We start from the raw sequence: 24,584 nt of genomic DNA, 5'->3' as shown, positions 1-24,584 counted from the left end.
TTTTTTTTTTTTTTTTTTTTTTTTCTGGCAGAGTCTGGCTGTGTAGTTTGGGCTGGGTTAAATTCACTGTGTGGTTGAGGGTGGCCTCCAACACACGGCAATCCTCCTGCCTCCGCCTGCTGACTGCTAGGATCACAGGTATGTGCCATCTCGCCCGGCCTTGACATAAGCTTTGACTCTGCCCACTTCTGTTTGAGAAAATAATAAATTCTGGGCGCATTGGCTCTAATTACCAGGCCTTTAATATTCTTTGTTATTTTCCTGGGAGACCCAAGCTATCCTCACACAGTAGAGCCACCCAGGTTTTCTGATGTCTGAAAAAATGCACATTTGCATGAAAGGTACAATAGGAAAAGTCGGGGAGGAGTGCGTGCTGGCAAATGAGGTTAAAAAGCAAGCAAACCAGGGGTGCATAGTGAACATATTCTGAAACCATCAGCCTAAGAAGCCAAGGGACTTCCTCCATCTGCTCTGCCCCATAATGGGTAGCACAGTGTCCAGCAAGGCGCCCCCTACTGGTGCACAGGGCAGGAAAGGGAGCGCAAGACTGCCTGGGAGCTCAGGGCTGGGCCTGTGAAATTTAAAACTGGTCTCATCCCACTGATTTCTGTCTCCAGACCGCTGTGGATGGGACCCCAGCACCTGCCACCCCAGGCCACCCGTGTCCCCTGTGATGCTTCGTCCTCATCCCCTGTGGTGGCTGGGGTGGCTTCAGGCCGCAAGTGTCCCCAGGGAGCGTGAAGGCCACGGCAGCGTGGTCTTCCTTCCTCCCCCTGTGCTGTGCTGGTCTTGGTGCGCTGTGTGAGCCAGGGTTGTGGTGTTGAGGCCAAGGGATTCCTCATCCCATCGCTCTCCCAAACCCTGGCAGCCTAACACGGAGCGAGTGATTGTGTGCTGGGAGTGGGAAGGGGTAAGATGTTTGGCCCTAAGTTGCTGCATATGATCCCGGGGCCAGGCCCTCCAAGGGGAAGCCTAGAGCCAGCCAGAATCCTGCCGGCCCTGACCACAGGCCAGTGACTGGAGATGAGCACCTGGGCCCTCTGTGGTGTCAGGTGCAGGCTTGTGGGATGGATTATTCTTCCCAGGTTCCTCCCCAGTTTCCTCCAGACAATCGGCCAGCTGTGGGTTTGGGACAAAGCAGGACCAAGGTCACTGTCTAGTGCTGAAGAGAAAACCAGCAGCCTGTTTAGAATTTCTGGAAGGACAGACACAAACAAAGCAGACACTAGAGGAGGGGCACGGAAGAGATGTGTACAACCTCCCTTCCTGAGCACGCGCTGGTGCCAGAGCGCAGCTCTTGGAACCGTGGATATCACCCCTGTGTCCCTGAGTCCCAGCACCTTGCCTGGCACAACAGTAAGTAATACAAAAAATGTGTCCATTGGAGGAGCAAATGTCCAATTCTGTCTGTGGTTACTGTTGTAATTGTTCAGCCTCCTGAGAACATGGGCTGGAGAGCAAAGGAATCCGTGGATGACAGGAATGTGCTAAGACCTGGAGCTAAGCATTGAATAAAGTGAGATTTTTATGCAAGATCCACTGCTAAGTGGATCAGAGGAACCGAAAAGGGAGACACTGTGGCCAGAGAAGCAAGGTGGAGGGTACAGTTCCAGCGTCCCAATGAATAAATAATGTATTGTCTTACTGTACATGAGGCAGTGGTTTAGGCCCGAGTTCTGAAGAGACTGAGGCTGATTTCAAATGTCATCATTCGAAGTGGGTATAATTGTAGCAGATATCTCTGCCCAGCATTAGCAGGCTCTCAGTGGCGCAAGCTTCTTGCCCCTCCACAAGTCAGCAGTGCTACATTAGAGATGGCAGGGCCTTGCTGAGTTCACTTTCAGCCAAGGTCAACGTGACTTCAAGTGAATCCTTCCCCTGAGTTAACTGTTTGTTCTCTTCAGCAAAGGTGGTGCTCCCATTCCACAGGGCTGCCAGCTTCCTATTTGTTATAAGCAGGTGTCTGGAGGCCTGCCCAGCTCCGCTCTTATGCACGCTTGCCGTGACTGAACGCTGCATGTCCTTGGTGCCTTTGTCTTTGCTGCCCAGAGCAACGCAGATCAGCCCGAGACCCAGCTTCTTCCACGTCTGTGTCTCCGTGTCCTTTGTTCTCTCCGTCTCTCATACCTCGGGGCTGGGGCTTCAGTAATGCATCCTACATGTAATCAATTAAAATGAAATACGTGCTCATGTATCAAACACTTTTCTGCTGTTTTGCTAGATCAAGCTGCATGGCTGTCACATGGATGGTAGCGACAGGAAGGTATCAGGACACAGATCCAGTCTCTCTCCTCCCTTCGAGTCCTCACAAAGGGAGCTCTCCTGCTGAAAATCGGGCACAAGGAACTTGGGGCCCAGCTGAATACTTCACAAGGTCCTTTTTTCCATCTGAGTGTGAGAAGGATAGACTGGTACTCTCCTCTGAGGAGAGAGGAACAGCAGATTTAACTTCTATTCACCCAGCAGCAGAGGGAACAACTATGCCATGCATAACTGGTTGGACCTTGGATTCCCTGCAGGGGAGAGAGACAAACCCAGTAAGACCTGGACTTTCATCCTGCCTGGGGGTCTTGTGGCCTGAAGCAGTGCTCCTTGGCTCTGCTCCTCCAGACTTTGCCCCGGTGTGCAAAGCATAGCAGGGGCTGTCCACCCCAGCTTCTGTCGTGTACAACCCAAGTGTGACAGTCCCCTCTGCTGGAAGCCCCTACTTCAGTACTCTGTTTACTCACGACATTCGGGAGCGGGAGCAGGCCCAGACTGGCTGAAGACCCCAAATTTTATAACTCTGCTCACGTTATTTTCCCGCTTGTGCCCATCCCTGGGAGCCTGTCCGACTCAGTTTGTGTGTGTGTCCGCGTGTTGCCACCCAGGTACACTTACTGGGCTTGGAGAATCACAGATACGGACGGTGACTGTGGAGATGAGGGGACAGAGCGGGGAGGGATGGAGGGTGAGGCGCTGAGGATGTGTGAAGGCCTGGGTAGGGGTGGGGGAGGCGGGCAGAAGAGAGAGGAGGGCTGGGAGCGGAGCACGGAGGGCGGGCGCAGGGCTGCAGATGGCGGAGTTGAGGACGCGGAGCGAGGACTTCGGCGGTGTACACTCTGTGCCCCTCGTGCTTCCACCTGTCCATAGCCTGCAGGAGATGCTCACTGCGCACTTTTGTGCTTTTCCATTTTTTTCTTTCCTGCCTTCTCCCTCTCCCTCTCCCGTCCCCCTCCCTCTCTGTGTTTCTTTCTGTCTCTCTCTGTCTCGGTGTCTGTCTTTATCTGTCTCTCGATCTCTCTCCATGGTGCCTGGTAAACAGAGGATTGAGCGGTGTCACAGCTGTCCTCTCTGTCTTTCTTGATCTTTAGGTGATGTCCCCCGAGCGTGGACGATCTAGTCAGCTCTGCGGCCTCAGTTCTCCCTTGAAGACCCAGGCTCCCTCCCTCAGGAAGGACCAGAGCTCCCTGGTGCTGGGAGGGAAGCTCCCACTCTGAAGGTGGCAGTACGTATGTATGGGGACGGGGAAGACAGGTTCCCCTTAGAGTTCCTCAAGTGTTGCCCACAGGGGACACCCTGTCCTGCTCACAGGCAGTTGGCAGATGACACAGTCTGAGCTGTCCCTGCACGGTCCGGTGCCCATGATGGCCATGGGTGGGACGAGGAAAGCCAGGTGAGGGTGAGGGGCGGACTTGTCACCAGCTTTGGCAGACATGTGCCTGTGCACATGTGCTGGGGTATGTGTGTGCCTGTGTGCACACGCGTGTGCATCTGACTTCTGTCTGCAGTGTGTGTGTGGGTGTCCATGTCACAAGAGGCCTGACGTTTCTGTGTGACTCAGTCCGGTGCAGAAGCTGCTGAAGTGGATCGGGTGAGCTGTGTCCCTGTCCCCTGGGTCTGGGCGCAGCCGTGGGTTTCCTCTTTGTACCCACGTGATCTCTTCCATGTAGACTTAGACAGCTGTGCCCAGATGGGCTGGGCTCGGGCTGCAGGTCCCCATCGTTCTCCTGTCTTGGGTCCAAGCACAGAAGCTCTGGGCTCTCACCTGAGCCCACTCCAGCCTGCACCTCGGTGCCTCCCTGCTCCCTCAGAGGCCTCACTTGTCATGGAGATGGTATCTCCTTCTCCCAGGTGCTGGATTTCATCCTTGACAGTTGAAAGCTTTGCGGCAAGCTTTCCTCCCTGCCCCCAGAGGGAAGGGCTGAGAGGGTGGAAGTGACTGGTGCAGAAAAGGCAATGTGGGCAGGGATGCCAGGTGGGGTCTCCACCTTCCTGCCCCTTGTGAGTCACTGTCTCCCTGCCTTGAGGCGGCTGCCAGGTCTCTCTAGCAGTGCCCCTTTGTGGCACCAAGACAGGCTGGCACGCAGGTGGGCACTGGGTGCACGCTGCTCCCTCCCTCTGGCTGCGTCTTGCCGTCCCGGGCCTGCGGGCTGCGTGTGGGGCCTGTCCCAGCCTCAGCCTGGCTCCTCTCGGGCTCAGGCCCTCAGCTGACCTGCAAGTCCTGGGCCAGGCTCCCGCTCTGCAGTATCTTGGGTGTGTGGGATGCAGGGTACTCGCCCTGAGCCTGGGCAACAACACGGATGTCCTGCCTTCCCTGACTGGTGTCCCCTGGACCCCAACCTGAGTAGTGAATTCAGGGAGCAGATTTCCCGCATTAGACCCAAGGGAGCCAAGAGAGACCAGGTTCCCTGGAATATGACTTAGAAAAGAAGACGGGAAGCCGAGTTGCCTTCTTACCCCGGCTGCAGCTGTATGCGTTGCCCTGTGGGGGAGGTAGAGACACAAGGTGGCTCCGGCCTTAGGCACGAAACCCAGGACCAAGCCTGTCACGAGAGCCCAGTGCTGGCAGAGTCTCAGGCCTCTGGCTCTATGCCGGTGCTTGCAGGCTGACCTCCTGGTTCTGCAGTGGCCAGGCTGCCAGGGGCCTGACTCCACAACCTCAGGTAGCGTAGTCAGGAGCAAGGCTGAGCTGCTGGGGTAGGGCAAGAGAGTGAGCACAGGAATTTGCCTTACAGCACACTGCGGGACCCACTGCAGTGACCGGACACTCGCCAGAACCCAAAGTCCCTTTCCCCAGAGCAGTGCACACAGACAGAGCCTCCAGGCCAGCCCAGCCCTAGGCAGACACATGCTCAGCAGCAGGACAGATTCAACTCCCCTCCTGCTGCAGGGACCCCCTTTTCTGCAGGTCCCTGTGGCTGTGAGTCAGGTGACAAACAGCTTCACATCAGCCTAGGAAGCCAAGGGACTTCCTCCGCCTGCTCTCCCCACCCATGGGTGGCACAATGTAGAGCAAGGCGCCCCTCATTGGGACACAGGACAGGAAAGGGAGCTCAGTACTATGACCGCCGTGTGGCCATTGTGATCAAAAGTGTAACTCTCTGACCATGCCTTAAACCCCCACACCACACGTGCCCACACCACCATCAGACCTGTTGAGAGTCCAGTCCTAAGGGGGTCCCTTCTTCTGTGTTTCAAAGCTGCCAGTTGTTGCCTAGGAGTGGCTTGGCCCAGCAGTGTTATTAGGTGGGGAACTCCGTGGATAGACTGTAACCCATGTGGGCCCGGATCCACATCTCCTCCCTACAGAGCATGTTGTGACCTCTTACCCAGCATGTGGGGCTAACCAGGAATCCCTAGGAGCTCCAGAATGCACCTGTAGGGTCTTCCTAGGAACCTGTGGCTCCACCTCAGCTCCAGGATGGTAGCTGGCATGGAATGAGCCCCCAGTAAGGTGCCATCATGACTCTGGCTGACTCTCACTCATGTTAGGCACAGGGTGAATCCAGGAATCTGGGCTCCTAGGGTTCCTGGCCGGTGCTCCTGTCTGTGTCAGCTCTTGCCAATTCACGTTCCTCCTGCAATGCTGCCTGTGGTCTACACCACCCAAGGTAATGGTGGTGACAGAAAAGTTTTCTCCTCCATACTCCTCACTGCTGGCTGCTCTACACCCTCACTGTCTCTGGAACAGCATGTCAGGAGGTCCTCTGAGTCAGACACCTCACCACCTCTGTGGGCTCTCGACAGCTTTGCTCTGACCTCTGACTGATGCATTGGCACCTGGGCATCCTGCGGTAGCCTTGAGCTCTGATCCTTAGGCAGTGGATCTGAACTCTGCACTGCCCTTCTCACTCTGCCTATAGGTCCACTACCTTTCCTCTCTGCTGGTGGCCACCTATGAAAGGGGAGGACGCGCAACATCGGAAGGGATTACAGCCACTCAGAAGTCAGTATTGTGAGCGTTGCGGTTCACTGAGTATGTGGTAACATACCACGTGGTAAATTTAACACAATTAGGAAATAAACTCAGTGTTCATATTTCATGTGTGGGCAAGACTTGTGTTTTTAGTCATTTTAAGAAACTTTGACAAAGTCACTGGAGGCCAGAATGCGTACTGGGCACGATGATGCATTGTCACGAGTACTGATGTAGCCAGCATTAAAGGAAGGCCACAGAAAGACGAGATCTATATTGAACACCATGGTGAATTTGAGGACTTCAAGGCTGACCAAGGAAGGAAAAGATCTGCCACAAGGTGGCAGCACTGTTCTAGTTTTATTGGGCAGCGCTTGCACAGGGTTATATATAAAAGGGGAGTCATTCGTGGTGGGGTCGGCCTGCAAATCCAGAGGCAGGAGGATCACAAGTTTGAGCCAAGCCCAGGCAACTTAGTCACTTACCAAGTTCCTGTCTCAAAATAAAAAATAGAAAGGGTCGAGGGTGTAGCTCAGTGCAAAGAGAACTCCTAGGAGGTAGGAGAATTAGAGGACATTTAAAGGTCAAGGTGAAGTTGGTCAACAGCAAGGTGGGCGTTTTGGGGTCAGAGTTTATCCCACAGGGTTTGTCTTATCTATGACCAGGAGATGATGGGGGCAGTGCAGTTACATGGTCATGCAAAGCAGGTGGGCTCTAACTTGTTTAACACATGCTCGTTTGAGTTATATTTAAATCAAGTAGATGTGTGAGAATTTGTTAAATGTGTAAAAAAATGTATTTACATGTGTGTATCTTTACAACATGATAATGGTTAAGGTAAACCAAGGCATGACCAAGACTACCAGAGAAGGCAAAAATGAAGCAACAAGCGAGGTTTTATTTCCAGCCCGGTGCAGGTTAGTCAAGGCCACCAAAGCCTGAGGGCTGGGGAGAGGGGAAACTTCAAATTCACTTACACTCAAATTGCTTCATTTTAACATTAGGGACATTAACGCTTTGCAAAAACTAAACCACTGTTCTGAAATGAATATGCTAGCCACCGTGGCACAGACTCTTTTGATTTGGCCTCAGAATACCTACCCAACCCCATATTTTGTGGTGAGCAGGGGGTGAGACCTCAATACTTGCTCTCATATCGAAAGATCTTTTGGAGTAATCAGTAAAGTTCCCATAGGGTCCAACCACCTAGGACTGGAGATAAAAATTACCGTGAGTGGATGGCTGGGGTCACACAGGACCAAAGGTGCTGGGGAAATTCTGGCCTTGATGGTGCGTGTTTGAGCAGTGGGTGCCCTATGGACTGGGCATCGTGGCAGGGCTGAGTTTCTAGGGGCAGCACATGAGCATGAGCGTGGGCCTTGAGCCTTGTGGGACATCACAGTGGCCACAGGAGTGAGATGAGTGGCCTGGTGAGGCAGGACACTCTGAGTTAGGGTAGGAAGCATGTGCTCAGGCCCTTCCGCCCTCTTCCTCAGTGCCCCTCCAGGCCAGAGTCAGCCACTTTGAACTCCAAGGGGCTTCTGGGTGTACAGGAAGATCGCCAAGTGAGACCCTGACTTTCCTTCAACCAGCTAGCCTTTCCCGGGCTCTCTTTCCTGAGCAAGCCAGCCCTCAAAACAATCCTGGGAAACATGAGCCCCTTCCTAATAAAGTCAGCCCTGTTCAGATGTGCTAGGTGTCAGATTCCTCATCTATGCTTGTGCGCCCGCAGGGAAGCACACTGGGGATTTAAGCCAGAGCTCTAGCGCGAAGCTACATCCCGTCTGCTCCGCTTTTCCTAAAATTTTGAGCCAGGGTCTTGTTAAATCGCTATTTGCCCAGATAGGGCCCCAATTGGGGTTACTCTTCCCTCAGGCTCCCAGAGCTCGGAAAACAGGTGCAGACCACCATGCGCGGCTCTCTAACACTTTGAAAGTGGGGACACGCAAGCACAAACAAGAACAGCTGAACTGGGTCTCCGACCTCTTAGAGTAGAAACAGGCTAGGCCACCAAAGGGAGAATGAACCTAGATGCTGATTGGTACCCTCAGGCCCCACCTCTCACCCACTATCCAATGGAACAAACAGCTCGTCTTTTTGCTCCCGCCTCCTTTTCAGCGGTAGCCTCTCTTCAGTCTTCTCTCTTCCTGGCCTGTCTCATTGGAACAACCAAGACGATAGGGTCCTCCAAGATTCCTAGAGGGAATTCTAAAACGGTTATGGATTAGCTGGGTAGTGTGATGACGTGTTTCCGGGCAGCCATTTTGTTTTCACTCCCGAGGTCTTCGTTTCTGAGCGCAGTCGCTTGGTGTCTCGACCGTTTTTTGCCTAAAGTTCTAGAGGCTGCCGGAGCTCCAGTGAGTGGGTCTGAGGCCCGAATAGGGCCCGGAGGGAGGGTGCCTTAAACCTGCATCGGTCTCGGTAGGGTGGGGTCAAAAGGGTGATGTTTGGGAACCGCAGGCTCGCTGAGGGGTGGTTGGCATCAACGTCCTCCGAAAGCCTTGCCTATCAGGACCGGTGGTCATTTGCACCTTTGTCCCGCTCGGCTGCTCTCTCCCCTCAGTGTCCCAGGAGGTTGGGCTGCGGTAACTGCCCACCCGACATGGTGGAAATTCTAGGTGGGAAGTAGAACAGCTCAAATGTCTAGAGCATTGAGATGCGTGTGTGCTTCCTTCCAAGATGGCCCCCGCTTAGTTGTTCAGATATCGGAGAATAGCTGCGAACCCTGCCGTCTGGATTAACTCATAGAATTTTTAAAGTTTTATTAGTCCACGTTTGCAGTACACAATGAACACATTATGTGGGGAGTTAGCACGTGTTTATAAGACACATTTGTTCGCCCCTCTCCACCTCATGTATTAAGTCTAAAGCTTTTTAGTGAGTCAAGCCCATCAATCAAGCTGTGTGTGCACGCGCGCGCGCGGTCTTTAACGTAGTTTCTTCTGTGCGCTGTTGGAGACGTGAGAGTATGCCTTGATCCAGCTCTCCTCACGTCTTCCATCAGGCCCTTCTTAAATTCACTTGACTGCACTCCTTTGTCATTAGCTGATCATCGAAGTTTGTAATCATTTGGTTTAAACATGTGGTTCCTGTCAGTGCTGAAGGATATTGGATTGCGATTTGCTTCCCATTTTGGCTTTTATATATGGAACAGCTTCTATACCGTTTTCCCCATAGAAAAATAAAAGGAAGGAGTGTTTTGTGGGTAGTTTCTGTTGCTGTTTTCCTTCCAGATTTGATTTTCAGATTACCCGCTGTACAGATGAGACCTTTTTCTTAAGTCCTCTTAATATGTCAGTTCTGTGAGGTATCCACTGAAAGAGAAATTTATTGGACATTATGATAATTTTAGAAAACTACGGGATACAGTTGTAATAAGTACCCCTTTAGTATAGATCACTGAATTTGGACAGAAATCCTGCACGAATTTAGCAGGAATATTTGTGTAGATTTATATTGTATTTTCTTTGAAAGTCCTCCTGTTTTTCCTTATAAGCATTATTTCTCTTTGCTGGACTCCCTTTAGCTTCCAAGGCACAATTTCTACTTTAATCCTGACAGCCCTGTTTCCTAGCTTAGCTTGCCTTATTTTACTGAGTGACTTTCTTGATTCACTATGAAGGGCCGTTGCGGGGAGGAACAGTGCACTTATTGAAGTCTGTTGTCTGATGCTCTTATAGTACCCTGAGTCTTACAGCAAGCTACACATATAGGGGTTAAAATGAAAGTTGTTTTTAAGGTCTATGAATAGAAGTACTTTTATATGATTGTTAAATATCCAGTTTACCTGACGGCAGCTGTTGTTATTTCAGGTGTTGTCATTAAGGCATAAATCTTGCTGATTTATTCTTTGTAATGGCAGAAGTCCTAATTCCTAGTGAAGAATCAATCAATGTACCAACAGTGGGAAGTACAGCTATTTTAGAAATGAAGCTGCATAGTTCCTACACTGTATTGTTTGGAACTTGGACGTATTTGGGACATCTCATGAAGTTGATGGATTCCTTTAATATGATAGTGTTTTCCCTCTCATCCAACCCCAACCCTGTTGTAAAACTGAAGAAATGTTTTATAATCAGCTTGTGCATTTGGGGGAAAATTTCATTATGATGACATTAAAGTATTCCTAGTAAACTATTTTCAAATTCTGTTTGACTTCTGTTACTAAAGTAACAGAAATATCCCTTCCTGGTATTAAATAGCACAGGAGGAAAAACAGATGCTGAGGTCTTACAGTGTTTGATGGATTTCTTGTGCACAGCTCTTTCCTATCTGTACTGTTTGGATCTTAGGAGCTTTAACTGTTTGGAATTCCAGCTTGCTTTTCATCCCCTGATATTCTGCCCACTGTCTTCCCTGATTACCTCTTCTGTCTTTTCTATGATTTATTCTCTGGATTGTTGATGTTATAGTTTTGTCAGTCTACCTTCTCATTAGTCATTCCTTAAATGATCTCTGCTTTCTTTCTGCATTCCCCTATGTGCCTGCCATGTCCCTTCTCGAGTCTAGAACTCATAACAAACAAGTGATGAAAAAACAATAGTTCACGTAGCCTTCAAAACAGGATAATCAGAGGTATTTAGAAGTTATGGTCAGTAAAGTTACTGTCACTAATGTTTTTCTCTTTGCCTTCAGCTCCTGAGACTTTTGCCTTTCCCCAAGGAATAAAAGAAGTTACATGATGACATCTGTGTCAACATCCAGCTCCCAGGTGAGCTGGGTTTCCTTTGTACATAGATGTGTATATACATGTATGTTTATGTACACTCATAAATATCTTTATGTACTTTGTGAATATGTCTTACATAGGTATACAAAACATTTCATGTGCAAATTTCTTCCTGAGGATTAACTTACATACGAGTCTTAAATGTATAGCTCACTTTTAGAAATGTCCACACCTGTATTACTGTCACCCATGTCAAGATCTAAAACATTATTGCATCCCAACAAGCCTCCTTTTATGTCCTCTTCTAAGCATCCTGCTGTCCCAAAGTTAACCACTATTCTAATCTCTATCACTGTAGATTTTGTTTGTTCTGGAACTTTGTATAAATGGAACCCTTCAATATGTTCTCTTGTATGTGCCTTTTTTCATGTAACATTATGTCTGTGAACTTGGCACCCGTGGTGTTGCATATACCAGTATTCTTTTTTATTGCTAACTAGTTTTCCATTATCTGCTATATCACATCTTATCTCTCCGTTCTACTATAGATGGGCTTTTGTTTCTAGTTTTTTACTCCTACAAAATAAGAATACATTGGACATTTTTGTGGACATGATTATATCTCCAGGAATGAAACTGCTAGAGTGTAGGTTATACATTTAGCTAGTTTTAGTAGCTGTTGCCCCCAAATTTTCCAAAATAGTTGTTCTAGTTTATATTTTTACCAGTGGCATAGTGTTACTTCACGTGGTTACTAATTCTTATGTCATTTGTTCATAGTATTTCATTGAGGTTTTCAAAATTTCTTCTCCAAAGAAGCAGCAACATTTTGTAGAACTATTGCCTATATGAATATTCTTTCATGTAAAGTCCCTATTCAGATATTTTTCCTATTTTTTATTACATTGTATATCTCTTTCCCCAAGTTATAGTAATTTCGTATTTATTAAGGATATGAATCTTTTGCCAGATAAATATCTAATGAACTATCTTCTACCAGTCTATGGCTTGCTGTTTTTCTTCTCTTGGTGTGTTCTTTGATAAACAGATTTTCTTCTTTCTTTTTAGGTACTGGGGAATGAACTACAGCACTTTTTTTTGAGACTGGGTCTTTCTAACTTGCCTATGCTGGGCTTGAATTTGGAGATCCTCCCAGAGTTGGGCTTCTGGGTGTGTACCACGATACTGTGCTTGATTTTATTTTTAATGAAGCCCAGTGTGTCAGTTTGTTTTGTGTAAGAAATCTTTGCTTAGTCAAAGTTCATAAAGCTGTGTTTCTTTCTTTTTTTTTTTTTCCCCACAGCATTTATAGCTTTAGCTTTCTACTTATGCTGTAATTCTTCTGTAATTAATTGTATGACTGGGTTGGAATTCTTTTTTTCTCCTACACATTTAATCCACTTGGTACAGGAGAATTTATCAAAAAGTATTTTTACCCATTGAATTGCACTTGTTACTTTGTCATAAACTTGGGTACTATATATCTATGTCTCTCTATATCTGTATCTATATCTATATTTGTGTGTCTGTTTTTAAATTCCCTATTCAAGTCATTGGTCTCATCTGTTATTGAACTAGGATTCCATGACACTGTTGGTGGAGCAGTAAAGTAATTTTGCAATGTAATATAGAGAGCTTGTCCCCAAGGTAATTTTAATATCTCAAAGACCACCAGCAAATCTGTCTTTGGCACTGCCTTATAGATTCTCACCTCTTCACGAAGACCGTTTCCTCTAGAAAGAGTGTTCTGAAATACACTGCTGAACTCATGCTTCAGGGGTTGAAAACGTTTAATAGCTACCTTATTAGGTGCATTGCCAGCCTAATAATTGCCTTAGACCAAGCTGTCCTAGGGACCTTTCTGGAGTAAGTAGTATTTTTTTACACCCTTTGAACCTTACTCCTCTGCATGCTGGTGGGGCAAGGTGGGAATTCACTGACAGGTCAGACATCTGGGTGCCTGCATAGGGCAAACAGGTAAGAATGAAGGACTGGCATGAATGCAGAACGGGTAAATGGCAGGAGTATGAGTCACCCCGATGATCGTTGGAATATATAGCGTGAATGAGGCTCAGCAGTGAGGGTGCTGGCCGTTTCCTTCCACATAATTACCTTCATGCTTAGATCCAAGCCCAGCTGCCACATAGCAGGTTCAGCTCTCTTTGTGTGGAGATGTACTTGGTTCTCACTGGGAAAGTGTGCTGAGCTCCAGCTTGCTGCCTTACGTTCTGCATCCTTTTCTGCCACACCCTCCACATTTCACATAAAACTGGGGTTACTGTAGGAGTCCTTCCCTGGCCTCTCAGTGATAGTTTTGACCACCAACATATCCTGACGTCTAAGACTGTAGAACTTGTTGTTTCAGGACTCAGACACTTTCGAGGCTGTGGCAGTGCATGTCACCAAGAAGGAATGGGCCAGCTTGAAGCCTACCAGGAAGGCCCTGTACACGGAAGTGATGATGGAGAACTACAGGACCGTGGCTTCCTTAGGTAAGGCCTTTCTGCTACCCATCTCTTCCTGGACCCTCAGAGATGAAAGGCCGTCCTTTTTTTCACTAGATAACCTCAAATGGCAGTTTCAGAGGTTGGCAGGTATGGAAAGCTCTGGGGTCTCTTGACCTCCAAAGTGTATTCCTTTTTTTATCATAAAAGTTACTGTCCTTTAATTGCCTTAGAAGTGATTCTCTGGGTCCAGCAGGACTTAAGATATATCTTGGTACCCTTAGCCTAGTATTGAACTTCCAGATTGTCTCGAGAGAACCAGTCCCTTTGTCTCCTTTTGAGAGTTGCTCTTAGGAGCCATCTGTTTTCCACAATGGGAGTTTTATTCTCTAACAAAGTAAGAAGTCTTGTTTCCAGGTAAGTAGGAATCTGCCTCCCATGCTGTTTCAGGTTCTTGGGGAGCACCGTCTGAGGCTTTTTCTCAGAATCCCTTCCTGAGACTGTAGGGAACCTTCTACACAGCCCACCCAGGAATTACTGTCCCTGCCTCTCCTGCTTGTCCCTGCAGTCTCGGATGAAAATGACCCTGTGACTTTATTCATCGTTGTGTTACATTTTCTTTAAGTAGCAGCATCTGTTGAGAGACAAGCTCTGAACATGGAGCTGGAGCAAGAGAGGGAAGCCCTAATCAGGGGCGGCTGGGACGCAGGCCTGGCAGGTGAGTTAAGCAGAATTGTCTTCTCCGGCTTGTCCTTTGCTTGCCTTTGCTGCATTGAAATAAAAGATTTATGTACTCTATGCCTAGCACTGTGGAGAGTACATGGAGTACGTGGGGACCCTTGGTTGCACCGTTACTGACTGGTCTGTTCCTCCCTATAAGCTGCAGGGGACAACACTGCTTCAGTGTCTTACACACTGGGATGCTTTTATCCTGGGGGATATGAGAAAAACTGCTGTCCAGTTTTCCCTGCTTTTACAAAATTATGAAATATGGTGCAGTATTATCTTGTCCAGCAATCTATATAACCAGTGGAATAACTTGTTTTTGCTTTTCGTAATAATGTATAACATTAGTCCTTTTATATTGAAATGTTGTAAGATATCTTACAGATACAATTTTTTTTTCCTTTAGATTACATCTTAAAACTAAGAAGATACACTTACCTATTTTACAGATACTTTGTCCGCTAAGATATAAAGATTTTTGGAAATCCTCAGTGCTGAGAAGACAGGACAAAAGCTTAATTCTTGACTTTCACCACTTGTCAACTGAATGTTCATTAAACTTACTCATTTTGACGTACAGAGCAGGCTCCTGTGTCCATTTTTACGCAGCTTGATGGAGATAAAATTTACAAACCATATATTCCACTCATTTAACAATGCAGTGACATTTAGTATATATTCAAGAGTTGTGCAGAAATCACCACAGTCTGCTTTTAAATCTTTTTTGTCACCTCTTACTTAAAAAAAAAAAAAATGCTGTATCCAGTAGCAGTCACTCTACTTTCCCCTGCTGACCTCTCAGTTTCACGTGACAACTTAACCTAGTTGTGTATCTGTAGATTTGCCTGTTGTAGGTATTTGTTAACTTAGTCATATAATATGTGATCTTTGCAACTGGCTTTCGTTTGCCATGTTTTGATTCATTTTGTGACTTGCCTCCTTACATTCCTTTTTACATGTGTATAGTATCTGTTGGATGGATTGTATCACATTTTGTGTTTCCATTCATAGTTGGTGAGTATTTGGGTTTTTTCCACTGTTTTGGCATTATGGATTATGCTGCTGTGATCATTAGTGTATGAAGCTTAGTGGAGACTCAGTCTTCGTGGGTATGTCTGCTAGGTATACATTTGCTGGGTAATTTAGTAACTCTTGGCTTAATTATTTAAGGAATGCCATAATTTTTCCCAAAGTGGCTACATCATTTTATTTTCCCCTGGCAGTGTGTGAGGTTTGCAAATTCTCCACAGCCTCACTACTTGCTATTGTCCATCTTTTTTATTATAGCCATGCTGGTGATACGAAGTGACATCTCATGGTTTTCATTTTCCTAGTGGCTAATGATTTTGTGCATCTTTTCATGTGCTATTGACTACTGGTATATAATCTTTGCAGAAATGTCTGTTCAAATCACTTGCCTTTTTTTTTTTTTTGTACCAGGACTTGAACCTTGTGCTTGCAAGGCAGGGAAACCACTGAGCTAAATCCCTGGCCCCCTTGCCCATTCTTAATTGGTTCATCTTTGTATTTTTGTGTTGTAAGTGTTCTAGGTTGGATCCTTGTAAATAATTCATTCCTCTCTAGGAATTGTGGTCCTAGTTTATTAATAGTGTTCTTTCAAGCACAAATTTGATGTAGCTCTTTAGGATTTTCTATATGCAAAATTATATCATCTACAAATACAGTTTTATTTCTTCCTTTCCAATCTGAATGTCTTTCACTTTTTTCTCTTACCTATTTACCCTTCTCAAAACTTAAGCATGATGCTGAACAAAAGTTGCAAAAGTGAGCATCCTTATCTGTCAGTCTTTTTTTTTTTCCCCCTTATCTGTCAGTCTTTCAAGTTTGGTGTCAAGTTCCCAGTTTAGTGAAGAGATAGGTAGGTGTATATTATATCTTCATCATATTTTAATTAGTATGTCTTGCTTTATGTTTTTCTATGACTATATTAAACTTGTTTGATAAAATATGGCGTTAGCTGTGTTTTTATTGTTCTTTATCAAATTACAGAATTTCCTTGTATTTTTTGAGTTTCGTGAAATGGTATTGTAATTTATGAAATGATAATTCTGTGGCTGTTAAGGTGACAATGTTCTTGTCCTTTATTCTATTAATATAGCATATTTTATGTGTTGATTTTTATGTAGTAAACTCTCCATCTGCATTCCTTAGGCAAATCGCAATTGGTGATGGTATATAATCCTTTTTTTTTTCTATATTGCTAGATTTAGTTTGCCAAATTTTTAGAGTTTTAATATTTATTTTTATAAGAATTTGTAATTTTCTTGTGTTTATTTGGTTTTGGTGTCAGAGCAACAAAATTGGTCTCATAGAATAAGTTGGGACATATTCCTCTTGTGGTTTTGAAAGAGTTTGTGAAATATTAGTTCTAAATTCTTTGGTGTTTGTAGACTTCACAGATGAAGCCATTTTCACATGAGTTTGTGGAAAGGTTGTTTTTGCCTTTTGAGTAGTTCAGACTGGCCTTGAACTCATGGCAGTCCTCCCGCTTCAGCTATGTTGGCTTACGAGAGAGTTTTTAAATTATCCAATTCAGTCTCTTTCTTGTTATAGGTATATCCCCAGTTTTAGTCAGGTAGTTCTTATCTGTAAAGAAATTTGTCATTTCAGGGCTAGGAATTTGGCTCAGTGGTTCCACAAACACAAGGTCCCAAGTTCAATCCCTGGTACCAAAAAGAAAAGAAATTTGTCATTTCAGCCGAGTTTTAACTCTGTTTTCTTCATACCATGTTCCTGTAGTTTTTATTCTACAGTAATATTTTCTTGTTCATTTCTGATTTCAGTAATTGGGATGTTTCTTTGGTCAGTTCAGTTAAGACTTTCTAAATATTGTTGATTATTTTTGTGAAATTTTGGTTTCACTTATTTTCTCTAGTGTTTTTCTAGTTTTTGTTTCATTTCTTTCCTATTTTTCTTTTCTTCTCGTGATTTGGTTAAGTTTGCTTTTCATTAAGTTTGCTCTTAAAAGATCTCTGTTGAGGTGAAAAGTTAAGTTGATTTGGGAGGTTTTTGTTTTTGTTTTCCTGGTACCGGGGATTGAACTTGGGACCTTGCACTTGTGAGGCAGGCAGCGGAACCACTGAGCTAAATCCCCAGGGGGATTTTTTAATTAGGAAATTATAGTACATATATTGCCACAGCAAGCATTTAATTAGGAAATGATATGAGTTAATAGAAATATATTTTTTCCTCTGAATATTACTGTTTGAGAAGAATATGTATTCTTGTGGGGTGGAGTGTTTTGTTGATGTCTCTTAGGTTTATAGTGATGTTCAAGGGCACTGTCGCCATGTTCATCTGCCAGTTCTATTTACTACCAAAAGTGGGATGTTGAAGTCTCCATCTGTTAACTATTTTCTTCTTTGGTTCTGATTTTTTCCTTCAGGTATTTCAGGGTTCTGTTTTTAGGTACATACATGTTTACAGTTGCTACCTTTTGCTGATGGATGCTTTTATCATTATAAGGCATCTTTTTTTTTTTTTACCTCCAGTTACATGTTTTGTTTGATGATTTTTATCAAATATTATTTTGAGCACTCCAGACACAGTGTGTCTTTTATAGACACATAGATTCCTACCATAAGCTGAAGATGCCATAATTCAAAAATGCTTTTAATATATCTAACCTTCCTAACACCGTAGCTGTAGCCTAGCATCACCAGTGCACAGCACCCATTATTCAGCCTGTGCTCAAATGGCTGACAGAGCCATGTGGTTGCTGCCACCACCCAGCACCGTGTTACTGCATACTGCAGTGGCTCACAGAAAGAGTGGAATTCAGACCTCCAAACACAGCTTCTGCTGACTATGGGTCATTCACAACACTGCAAAGACAAGGAGTTGTAAGGTGAAATGTAAGTGAGGGACTGTCTGTAGTTGGAGCTTGTCTTTGTGTCCTATCTCTGCCCTTCCACTGACTCATTTAACTCATCCCTACGTTACAGATATGGTTGGATTTATGCCTGTTATTTTGTACTGTCCTCTGTCAGTCATTTCTTGCTTTTCTGTACCTATTTGACTTCATTTGTATCATATGACCTCTTGTATAGTACTTTTATTTCTTTCATGATGTTTGCACTATTTTTGAGATACTTGGTAGATTACTTTAAGGCAGTGGTGGCAAACCTATGGCATGTATTCTGTCGTGGGCTGTTTGTTATTGAAAGCTCTAAAAGGTTTGCCATCATTGCTCAAAGCATACAGTATACAAATTAGTCTATGAGACTCTGCCTCAGATTTATATTAACTTCCGGTAAGGTAGGAACTTTATTCATATTTTACTCCATTCCCTCCCTGCTATTTTGGTGATTATTATACACATGTTTTCCAAAGATAATAAACTCATAGAATTACTGGGTTTTTTTGACAAGAGATACCACATTCCCCTACATAAAACTATACTACAAAGCCACTGTGATAAAAACAGTGTAGTATTGGCAAAGAAACAGACCCAAAGGTCAGTGGAATAGATTAGATAGAAGGTGCAGAAACAACTCCAGACATAATCAGCCACTTTCTCTTTGACAAAAAAGCCAGTCACCCTCACTGGAGGAAAGATAGATAGCTTCTTTAGTGAATGGTGTTGGAAAAACTGGATGAAATTTCAATCTGCTAAAGATTAAAACTAGACCCATATCTTTCGCCAGATTAAACTAAAATTGCACCAAACTAAAATTGAAGTGGATCAGAGATCTAAATATTAAAACAAACATTAAACTTGCTGAAAAGTAGGTTAGGTAGAACTCTTGAAGACATTGGAATAGGAAAAGACTTTATGAACAAAACCTCAGTAGCCTGGGAACTAGCACAGAATCAACAACTGGGGTCTCATCTTATTAAAAATCCTCTGCACTGTTAAGAGGAAACCACCATTGGAGCTAAGAGACAACCTACAATGTGGGAAAAAATTTTTACCAGGTGTTCCACAGGCAAAGGACTACTTATGTAGAACATATAAACAATAAAATCAGGACCCCCCCCAATACAAAGACCCAATTCAAAAATGGGCATCTGAAATGAACACACATTTCACAGACAAAAAAGTAAAAGTGGCAAATAAACATGAAAACATCTTCAGCATCACTGGTCATTCAAGAGATGCAGATGAAAGCAACACTGAGATACCACCTCACTCCAGAAAGAATGGCTGCTATCAAGAAATCAACAACAAATGTTGGCAGGTTTGTGGGGAGAAAGGAACCCTTCTCCATTGTTGGTGGGAGTACAGACTGGTGCAACCACTGGAAATCAGTATGGAGAAACCTCAAAACACTAGGATTAAAAGGTCCCATTTGACCCAGCTATCCCCATGCTGGGTATCTTCCCAAAAGAAAAGTCATGCCCACAGCAATATATGTGCACCCATGTTTATAGCAGCACAGTTTGTAATAGTTAAAACATGGAAACAGCCCAATTGTCAACCGGAGACTGGAAAAAAAAAGATGAGTTTTTTTTTTTTTTTAATAAAGTGGAGTATTAGCCATTAAGAAAAATGAGATATTTATAGATAAATGAATGCACATTGAGGCCATGCTCTTAACTGAAATAAATAGGACACACATGTAAACACCAAATAGTTTACCTGGTGTGAGAAACTGAAAGTATAAATAAGGCTCAAAATGTATAACAATGTGATACAGGAAGAAAAGGTCTAAAGGGGAAAGGGATACTGGGGTATGGGAAAGGAAAGAAGGGAACAGTCTCTGTAAATAGGGAAGGGTGGACATGAAGGGAGGCAGGGAAATCAAGGACCAAGGTGCACCGTGTAGAGGTAGACATTTCCAGTGATGAATGTCATCATGTTGTGTATCTGATATGTACCAATAAACTTAATTAGAAAAACAATTTCTAGGCTTTTGTGTGCTTATTTTTGTGATGCTGGGATTAAATCCAGAGTACCAAACATGCCAGGCAAGTGCTGTACTACTGAGCTACCCCTCCAGCCCAGAATTACTGCTTATATCTTTTAAAGATGCTGGGAGAGGAAAGACAAGAAAGTACGTATTGTAGAATTTTTATATTAACCTTATTTATTATTTTCAGTTCTCTTCATTTCTTCCTTTGGATGTAATGGTACTTTGAGTACCATTTGGCGTCTTTTCTTTCTCTCAATACAGTTTTGTTTCCACCTACTACCTCCTCTGTGCTGATTCTGTCAACTTATATTTCTAGATGTCACAGTTACATACATATTTTTATATAATTACATTTTAAATATGTTACAGTCTTTTGACATGATTCCATTAGTCCTACAACTTTCTTGCTGACTTGAACATGCAGCCTTGTCTGTACCCAGCCTGTCTTCTGTCTTTCTGTGGATGGCTCGTGAGGGAAGTTTTTTTTTTTTTAAGTTATGGAAGTAAAATGAATATTTTGTAGGACATAAAAATTGTATGAAATTTATATTTCTATGTCCTTAATAGAGCTCTTTGGGGATTCAGTCACGTTCATGTAATCTCTAAGGCTCTCAAGCCACCACAGAAAGTTGAGTGCTCGTGGCCTGGTGAGCCTAACTGCCCATCCAGCCCTTACCTGGGCTGAGAGCGAGCATTTGAGTAGTTACTGACAAACCCTGTGCCGTGATGTCCTGTGAGGAAGACCTGATTTTCAAGATTCCTGTGAGTCAGAGGGTGAGTTAGTCACAGAGGGAATCTCACGGGGCAAAATGGATGAAACAGTTCTGAGAGAGAGCCTGATACTTCCTATAGGAAAGGGAAGCCAGCCACAAAAGAGATCAGAAAAAATGGTGAGTGTTGGTTCTCAGCCTGAAGTGCACCTGCAGCTTTTGGTCAGACATTGCCATGGCGACTTGGACTTCCTCAGCGTGAGCTGGAGCAAACATGAGCGTACGGAGTGTGGCAGAGCCTGGAGCCTTAATCCACTTTTGTTCTGCACCAAAGAACGCAGTGACCAGTGGCTCTGTGCAAAGCACGTGGGGCCACTGCCAGTGCACATGCAGCACATGAGCAAGGCCACCATGGAGAGAAGCCCTGCATGTAGGGAGTGTGAAGAGGCTCTTAGCTTCAAGTCTAGTTTTATCCACCACCAGAGGGTCCACACTGGAGAGCAACCTTACGAGTGGGGGAGTGCGGTAAAGCCCTCAGGTGCAGCTCCCACTGCCCGCAGCACAAGTGGATCCACACTGGGGAGAGGTGGCCGTGAGGGTAAGGAGCGGGACAGAGCCTTTGCCTTTGAACACACACTTTTATCACTGGGGAGAAGCCCCTTGCCTGCGAGGACTGTTAGGCCTTCGGGGAGAGAGATACTTGCATTCGGAGACAGAGAATTCATACTAGAGAGAACCCACCTGGTGTAAGGAGTGGGATAAAGTCCGTCCTGTGAGCTCTGCTCCAACCTGGCTCCACACTAGACCGCTCCCCCTGGGAGAATGCCAAGGCGTGCGATGCGAGGCGAGTGTGCAGGGCCTTCCGCAGAAAGTCTGTTTAAATTGGCATCAGCAAACCCACCCTTGCAAGACAGATGCAAAGAGGGCTCAGGATTGGCACAGCACCAGAGACTCTGTGACAGAGATGTGCTGTGGACGTAAAGATTGTGGACATCGTGTTCAGAATTCAAGCTTTGCTCGCTATCAGAGTATTCGCCCCTGAGAGGAAATTGTAAATGAAAGAGTTGGCTCGGGTGTCCCCACCTGCCGGCCAGTAGGCCTTCCTCTCGGCCTGGTCCTACCTCCAGCCTTCGAGAGTTGTCCCCTCCCTAGAAGCCACATATCCTCTCGCGTCCTCACCGACCTCAGAGCCCTTGCTCTTTCTGACCCCTAGATGCCTCCTCTATCCTTCCCCACTTCCGTTGGTCTTTCCTGGGCTCACATGGGCCCTTACAAGTTGATGATACCTTTTTACGATGTCTTGCACACACCCTTTTCTGCCTTGTATTCTTACGTTTCTTTCCATAGATGGCCACAGTACACTTGCTACCAGTTACATGCTAGGGTTTTGCCCCTGTGGGGGACTCAGGCTTCTTGGTTTTTGTTTGCTATAGCCAAGTTGTCCTTCCTCTCACGGGTGGAAATCACATGACTAAATAAAAAGAGGTCAGGAAGTATACACATATTTTCACTCTCAGTGAATGTGAGGCGTGACCATTTGAGTGCAGGGTATAGAAATGGTAGAAATGAACAACTCAGGAAGGGTGAGATTGAAATAGGAAGGGGCAGTATTGCTTTAAGAAGTGGACATCATCAAGAGTTGTCTGTCGCTGGACCTCCTAGCAACCTGGGTTGGGAACTGGTTCTGTTTCATTTTTTCAGGGATGATTCGGTCCAGGTGCCACATACAGCTGAATTCCAGCCACTGGGTTCATCTGACACTTCAAAAGAGACATGTTTTGAACAAAACTTTGGCTTCCCATCTGGGTTGCTCCCCTGGGTCCCAAGGAATAATTTCTATTTAGTCTCCATCTATTTTTCCCTCCCTCCACAGCTGGGTAGAACAGTGTTTTATGACGTTGTAAGCCCTTGTACGTTGGCTGTGCTAGACAGCACCTTCAGGAGTAGGATGATAGATTATGTTCCTTTCCCCTGTGTCCTTTTTGCAATGTTATTTTAGTCAAAGGTCATACACTTGGGGGGAAGTTGTGGTTAAGAAAATGCCATCGTGTGCTGTGTCACAATGGGGACGCATTCTGAATGTGTCATTAGGTGCTTTTACATCGTGTGAACGTCGGAGTGTGTTATGTGGGCAGAAGGTTAAATCAGTGCAGGGCGGGGTGAAGCAACCAGGGGTGCAGTAAACACAAGGCACCATGCACTGCGTCAGAGGGAGCTCCTGTGAGGAGGGTGCACCGGTGATCGAATGCATGGTGTTTGGTCATCACCAAGCGCCCGTCCTGTGCAGCTGACCGGAGCTTCTGGCTCTGCGTGTGCCCGGCCGCACAGTGTATCTGCTTCCACCGCTGTCACCACACAGAGAGGTGCAAAAGGTCTTGTGCTGCGGCATCCAGTAGCCCCCATGTGGCCAGGCGACAGATTTTCATCTCCATTGTGGGGCCACCTTGCACACGCAGCCTTCCACTGGGCTCTGACTGCAGATGTGGGCTGGGTGCTGATGCCCTGGAGCTGGGATCGTCACATCTCCTCAGAGACCGTCGTGTCCAAGGGCAGAGTGTGGACTCGGAACAAGCTCTTGCAGCTGGAAGAGCCTTGCTGTTTAAAGAAGTCACCAAGAGGAGATACTGAGGTCTTGTCTTAACAAGAGCCTGAGTCGATGGACTGACCTGCTTATTTCAACATGAAAGAAGTTTGGGAATGAACGGAAGGAGGGGAGAAATGAGTCTGGAGGGTCCGAATGCGGTGCACACGGGCCCAGTGCACCGTCTGGCAACTGCAACTGCCGGTGATAGATGGCTGGTAAATTGAATTCATGGGCTGTTTCTAGATGGGCGGCAAGAGGGAACTTGTCTAGCCAGGTGTGGTGGCACCGGGCCATAATCCTAGCTACTCAGGAGGCTGAGGCAGGAGGATGGCATGTTTGAGGCCAGCCTGGGCCATTTAGCAAGACCCTGTCTCTAAAAGGGCTGGGAATAAGCTCAGCACTAGAGTGCTTGCTTAGCATGCATGAGGCCCTGGATTCCATCACAGCACTGGAAAAAAAGGAGCAAAGGCCAGAGAAGAAAAGAGGGAGGAGGAAAGTAAGGAAAAGGGGGGAAAAAAAGAACTTGTCTGAGATCTATTGTCGAGCTCAAGAGGAAACCCGGTCAAAGTGAAGATGAAGCAGAGATCTCGCATTAGGCAGCTTGATATTAAGCTGGCCCAACCCGATTCCATTAATCTCTTGTATTATTTTCCCCAGCCTATGGAACACCTTCCACCTGGGGCACATTGGGCCACCTGAGCTGCTAGGGGACTGGCAGTGTTAGAGTGAGGCTGGCATTACCTGACTGTGGGTTAATGCCGGAGACAGCAATCCCTAATCAGAACCTGGGGGCCAGGCAGAGGGGATTCACATCATCTTGCTGGGTTCTAAAGTAGGGCTGTGTGTGCAACTGCTTTGCAAGATCACTGGGAGTGGCAAGACTTAAGGACGCATGAAATAAAAGCCAAGAAAACGAAATAAGCCAGCAGAACTCGAAGGAGCAGGAGTGGAAGACTGTGACGTTGCCACCAAGGTGAGGGGAGGAAACCAGGAGAAGGCGGAACTCTGCGCACAGGCGGAGCTGCGTGTGTCCACCCAAGATGCACGAAACTTACCTGGAAACTTACCTTCTCTCCTTCTGGCAATAAAAGTTTCTTCCATGGAGTAATCATGAAGATTGTAGGCTTTGCTGTGTCTTTAAAAATACTTTTTATTGAAAAATAAAATGATCATGTTATATTTTTGTCCTTTCCCCTTGCTGTTCACATTTTTAAAACTTTTTTTTAATGAAAAAGATAACTAACCACTGTGATAAGCTTCAGTCAAGATCTTAAACTAGTGCTTTTCAGCCACCCACGCTGAAGGATCCGTCCCCGCTCCCTGCTGACCTCTCCACTGCCCAGGATGTGCCTGGCACACTACACATGGGTGTATACCCCGTGTGGTGTGCAGCCGCT

The 24,584-nt window shown here is 45.7% G+C and overlaps 2 long non-coding RNA genes across 14 annotated transcripts in view; one reads left to right on the top strand and one right to left on the bottom strand.

Annotated features, from left to right (window-relative positions):
• The window catches only part of LOC104862431, a 10,742-nt gene extending 8,218 nt beyond the window's left edge, over window positions 1-2,524 (bottom strand). The window contains exon 1 of one of the 3 annotated variants that reach the window (XR_780322.3): window positions 1,646-2,524. This is a non-coding gene — a long non-coding RNA (uncharacterized LOC104862431). The remainder of the gene's footprint in view (window positions 1-1,645) is intronic. The other 2 variants (XR_780323.3, XR_002025358.2) reach the window with 2 other exon arrangements.
• On the top strand, window positions 7-14,596 carry LOC104862432. Of its 11 annotated transcripts, none has more exons than XR_780329.1 (8): window positions 7-1,356; window positions 3,354-3,853; window positions 5,755-5,873; window positions 6,126-8,535; window positions 10,814-10,889; window positions 13,213-13,339; window positions 13,920-14,009; window positions 14,424-14,596. It is a non-coding gene; the product is annotated as an uncharacterized LOC104862432 (long non-coding RNA). The 11 variants fall into 11 exon arrangements; XR_780325.3 differs by lacking the exon at window positions 7-1,356 and adding an exon at window positions 2,555-2,870; XR_002025357.2 differs by lacking the exon at window positions 7-1,356 and having other exon boundaries at window positions 2,966-3,487; window positions 3,771-3,853.
• Window positions 14,597-24,584: the final 9,988 nt, after the last annotated feature.

Source organism: Fukomys damarensis, unplaced genomic scaffold (assembly GCF_012274545.1).
Source record: "Fukomys damarensis isolate Sample0158 unplaced genomic scaffold, DMR_v1.0_HiC HiC_scaffold_12, whole genome shotgun sequence".
Lineage (NCBI taxonomy): Eukaryota > Metazoa > Chordata > Mammalia > Rodentia > Bathyergidae > Fukomys > Fukomys damarensis.
This window is presented reverse-complemented; position numbering and strand designations above follow the sequence as displayed.